Source organism: Pistacia vera, unplaced genomic scaffold (assembly GCF_008641045.1).
Source record: "Pistacia vera cultivar Batoury unplaced genomic scaffold, PisVer_v2 Contig434, whole genome shotgun sequence".
NCBI lineage: Eukaryota > Viridiplantae > Streptophyta > Magnoliopsida > Sapindales > Anacardiaceae > Pistacia > Pistacia vera.
The window spans coordinates 432,866-438,617 of record NW_022196262.1 but is presented as its reverse complement, the minus strand read 5'-3'; positions in this window follow the sequence as shown (position 1 = coordinate 438,617).

The following is a 5,752-nucleotide window of genomic DNA, read 5'->3' as shown; positions in this document are numbered from 1 at the left end:
GGCAACGCGCCATGCTATCAAGTCTGTTATATCAAAATCTTCCTGCAAGGATTTAGAAAACACAGATATTACCGATTTGGGGCTTGCAAAGAGTAGTAGCTCTGAGGTGAAAAAACAAAAAAAAAAAAAAAAAAGATGATGATGAAGTTGGATTGAGAATCTTAAAATTTTGCTTGAAGCAGCAGCAGCGAGATTTATACAAAAAGATACGTATGATTATGTCCATGTATAGGGTCAAAAAATTGATTGCCTCCTCTCTTTGGCACACCATAGTTTCTCTTGTCATTACCATATTGTTCTCTTAGTTTCTGGTCCTGCTTTTGGCATAATTAGGATAGAAACAATTCTGCTTTTTATGGCAGAAAGAAAAAACACATTTGCTTGCACTGGTTTAACTTCATGTAGTGGGGTGGTGGTGGTGGTGGGTGGAATCTAATTGGGATTTTTCATTTAAACTTCTTATGTGTTTGTGAATCTCTTTCTTTATATTATATTTTTGTGTTAGAGAGGACTATTGATTATATATATACTATAGGCATGAACTGTTGATTCATTTGCCTTCTGAATGTTGTTAATTAATATGTTCTTCCAATAGGTTTTGATAGAACTATTTTTTTAATATATCATCGTAAAGGTTAAACTGATGAGAACACAACCCAATGCTTAATATTAGTGAAACTCAACACAATCTCTGTAACTGGGAACTAAACTGTATAATTATTGAATTGAAATTGGCAAACACTGCAAGTAGAAAAATAACAAATGAAGGAGAAAAATAAAAAGGGTGGCTAGCCTCGAGGGTCTAGGGCCCCCAACTGATTCCAGATTTCATGGTATGCCACTAGCTATTGCTCTCCCATATATATATATATATAACTGAAATCACTCTCCCACTCCCTTAGTGGAGTTCCTCTTAACTAATTTCTATTTTGAATTCCCCTTACTGCCCCTTTCCACTGAATTTCCAAGCTGCCCTTTTCTTCTTTCTTCTGTACAGTTTAGTTATAAGAAGCCTATCAATAACAACCCCCCTCTTCGAGACCCACCTTGTCCTCAAGGTGAAAATCTGGGAATTGTAGCAAGATCACGTCATAAGCCTCCAAGAGGCTTCAAATGGTGGGAGGTCTTGCCATTTAATCAGAATTCTAAAGAACTTGTGAGTGGAGAGGACGACTTATGTTGCACTTGTAGTTCTAAGTCTTCATAAAAAAGAGGGAAGTTGTTGAACAGGGACGAAAGAATGCAGACTTGGTTTAAGTTGGGAAACATGAAAACAGGTGGATGCGAGAAGTAGGGGGAAGGTCCAATCGATAAGCCATAGAAATTTGTCTAACACCTTAAAGGGGTCATGAAGCGAGGGCTTAGCTTCTATTAGCTTCCTAGCTAAGGACTGAAAAAACTTAGGGGAGCTTCAAATATACTAAATCCCGGGTTGAAAAAAAAATCCGACGGTGTGAATCTGAGACTGCTTAATTTGATCTTGGGCTACAGCCAAATTGTGCTTGAGTTCTCCATATGGCATTTCTTCCCTAACCTGTCGGTTGACATCTTAATCAAGAGGGGGTAGGCAGTGAGTTTTAACAGAATGGGAGGGTGCCTATATAGAGCCTTGAAGGGGGTTTTTTGGTGGAGCTGTGGTACGCAATGTTGTACCAAAACTCAGCCCACGCTAACAATTTGGGCCACTGTCGGGTTGGGAACTCAAAAACAGGGGGGTAGGCTCTAAGCATCGGGTAAACACCTCCGTTTGCCATCTGTTGGGGAGTGGTAGGCGGAGCTAAATTTGAGAGACGTGCCTGCTGATTTAAACAATTCTTGCCAAAATTGGCTCATGAATACCCTATCGGATCAGAAACAATAGATTGTGGAAAGCCATGAATTTACCACCTCACGTATAAAACACATTAGCGACATCTTTGGCATGTAAGGATGAGTTAACAATAGGAAATGAGAGTATTTCTGAGACGATGACCACCACAAAAATAGTGTCAAAACCTTTGCCTTAGGCAAACCACCTATGAAGTCCATTGAAAGATCATCAAACACTGGGTTGGGATAGGAAGGGGCTGTAACAAACTTCAGGTCTAGTGAAGAGTGTTTGTTAACTTGGCAAGTGGCCAATGTTAAACAAATTTTAGCACATCCGTCTGATACCCTTCCAAAACACATACAACATCAATTTTTATAAGTTTGAAAGAAGCCAGAGTGGCCACCACTCGGACTACAATGAAATTCCTCCAGTAGCTTAGGAATGAATGGTGAGGCTTAGTGAGGACCAACCGTTTTTAAACAATAAACAACCTTAAGAGCTGTAGTGAGGAGACTATTGGGGTTGAAAAAGGTCTTGAACAATGACTTGTAACTGGATCAGCTGTGGTTCACCGCTATAGCATCATAATCCGTGAACTGAACTGTGGTAATGGTAGTGAGTTCCCTTGTGTCCTCTCTCGGGACAAGGCATCAACCACCTTGTTAGAATTGCCCGGAAGGTAGTGAATCTCAAATGAGTATCCTATGAGCTTTGAAATCCACTGTATGATCTGGATTTTAACCCTTTGGTCCGTAGAAATCTTGATGTAAATTTGGCCAATGAGATAATGACTCCACTTACGAACGGCAAAGACAATAGCCATAAGTTCTCGTTCATAGGCTGACTTAAGCCGAGATTGAAGTGAGAAAGCCTTACTGATGAAAGCAATAGGCCTAGCATTCTGTACTAAAAAGCACCCATTCAGCCCCTGAAGCATCGTCTGAATCTCAAATGGAAGCTCAAAATTGGTATGTTAAAACGGCAAGTGGTCATGGCAGTCTTAAGATTGTCAAATGCCCCTTGAGCTTCATCATTGTAACGCCCAATTGAGGTAGTAACTTATTTATGCGTTTCGCCTTAGTTAAGCTTATAGCTCTTAGTGTTGCTTGGTTGCCCTTAGTTTTGTTGGTTTTAAGGTGGAAGATTGGGAATTTGGGAATTGTAGGCTTGCCGTGGCAAAGAAGAAAGTTCGCCGCAGCGACGCGATGCTTTGGAATTTTCGCTAGGTGAAGAAAAAGCTTCGCCAAGGCAAAGAGCGGCTGGAATCTTGAGAAAATTCTAGAGAAATTTCCTTAAGGGTAAAGTACCATTCTACCCTAATTAGTGTAAATGTGGGGAGTGAAAAGCAAGGAAATTTTATGGAGAATGCAATGAAGGTGAGGGCATTCTTGTAAATGACTAAAGGGCAAAATGAAATTTTAAGAAAGTGTAGGGGCAAAATGGGAAAGTATGCATATTGATATGAGATATTAAGGATTCAAGCATACAAACCTATCATTCTCTACTCCCTCACACACCACCTTCACTCTCAAATTCTCTCAATTCCTTCATCAATTTTCAAGGCATTTTAGAGGACTTTGGGTTGGATTTTGGTAGAGATTCATTCCAAAGCATCCCAAGGTAAGAATTCCGCAAATAGATGTGTGATTAATATTAAAGTGTTGAATTCTATAGTTTATATGCTTAGGGTTTTAGAGAAAGAGGAAGTCTACCAAAGAGGAGAGGTTCTATGGAAGTACTCAAGTTCAAGGTAAGTAAATCCAACCCTAACTGTGATTGAGCAATAAAAGTGTAGAGATTTTATATGAATTATATGCTTGAGATTGTTGATGGAATTGTTGTTGAGTTTGATGGTGATTCATGATTGGATTTCCACCATGAGAATGGATGGTTGTGTTGATAGAAATTGATGGAAGTTTGGTTGAATTTATGGAGTGTATTTCCTGGCCAGGTTTAATATTGCTTTAAGGGAGTTTTACTCCAAATATTGGTGGTTTGAGAAGAAGTAGAGTATAGTTAAATTAGAATTTGAGTATGCATGCATTATGTTGATGAATGTCCAAGAGAAGCATATGCATGAGTGTATTTATATGTGACTTGATATGAGCTGTAGATGATAGAGAAAGACTTATTTATGCTACATGGCATTCTTGCATTAAATATTTGCATTTAGAAAGAATAATAAGCAAGAATCATTCACATGCAAACATATGCATATGTATGAGAGCTTAAAGAATAAAGAACTTAAAGAATAAAGAGAAAGCAAGGAAAGCACTAAAGACAAAAGAAAGAAAGAAAAGTGTTAAAGAAGAGAAAGAAAGGTTGTTGCGATGGCGAGCTCGTGGGTGACAAGAAGAAGAATATTCGACATGCACGCCGCCTTCAGTGAGCAGCCTAAGAATAAAAAGAAGAATTGTACGACCGTAAGAGTGCGTGTGGTAGGGGCTGTACCCAAGAAGAATATATCTACATGCATGCCACCTCTAATGAGTGGACTAAGAAGAAAAAGAATCGTAAAGTTCGTAAGAGTCATGTAGATGAGGACTGTACTCACTCACATGGCCAGGGTTCCGAATCCATGCATCAACCGAGTCCGATCGGCAAAGAATAAGAAAGAATAAGCCAGAAGAAGAAAGAAAAGAAAAAGAAAAGAAAAGAAAAGAAGAAGAGAAGAAGAAGAAAAGAAGAAAGAAAGAATAGAACATAAAGAAAGAAAAGAAGAAGAAAGAAAGAAACATAGAAAGAAGAAAGAAAATGCATCTCTATGCATTTGTGCATTTGCATCATAATAGCATGATACCATGATTTCTACCGGGATAGTGAGAAATTAGAATAAAAAAGAAGAGAGAACTAGAAAGAAAGAACAAAGAAAGTTAGAACAAAAGAACAGTGAGAACTAGAAATAGTGAAAGAATAGAAAGAAAAAGAAAGAATCGAGAAGAAAGAAAAAGGTAAAGTAAGGAAAGAATTCAGAAAATGAGCAACGGAGATAGAAGAATAGTGTAGCGGATTTACTTACTGAGCAACTAGTGCCCACCCCGTGTTTCTCAATGTTTTTGTAGGAAAATAGGTAAGAAGTGGTCGGATGGACGTCGAAAAGCGGAGAGAAATGGCACTACTATCCACTGTTTTAAGGCTTTTGTATATGATACTTTTGTTATGTAAAGAATTATTTATATATATATATATATATATATAATATATTATATATATAAAGTAACAAATTTTTTGGCCCATTACTTTTCATTCTATGCTTATGTATTTTTATCATAGTATATTTGCAGTATACTAGCTAGAAAGAAGGTACTACATTTTTGGTATCTGAGCAAAGATTTTGGGATTTGACAGTGTGCCACTCTCGCCACGTTGATGTTCCGTAGCTGACCGTTGTAAGTTAATTCTTTCCTTACTTATAGTAGCAAATGAGTTATTTGAGTTGATTCAAGTGTGGTTGTCTTGTACAGCAAGTAGTAAGAAGACAATGAGTGCAAGGGAACCTTCCAACCCGCCAGATCCTACTTCCCCTACCGTTGATGAGGCGAGAATCTGAACTATTATACAACAAGTGTTAGTAGAGGGACATGGAAGAGTTGTACCAGAGAGAGTAGAAACTCCAGTTCGTATACCGACCATTGGAGAAGAAAGAGAAAGACCGGTACCCCCAACAGTACATAATCATATTGAGCCTATTCACGGGTTGCCAAGCCAATACCAGCCATCGGAATTTAGAGGTACAACGGACCCATTAGTCGCTGAAGAGTGGTTTAGGTCCGTAGAACGTATGACGACACTGTTTCCTATGACAGACTGGGAGAAGATTCAGTATGCTAGTTTCCTATTTCGGGGTGATGCCCGAATTTGGTTGGAGTTGATGGAAGATACTCATGAGATAGCAGTTACGATCTGGGAAAGTTTAGGAGATTATTTGAGGCTGAGTACAGA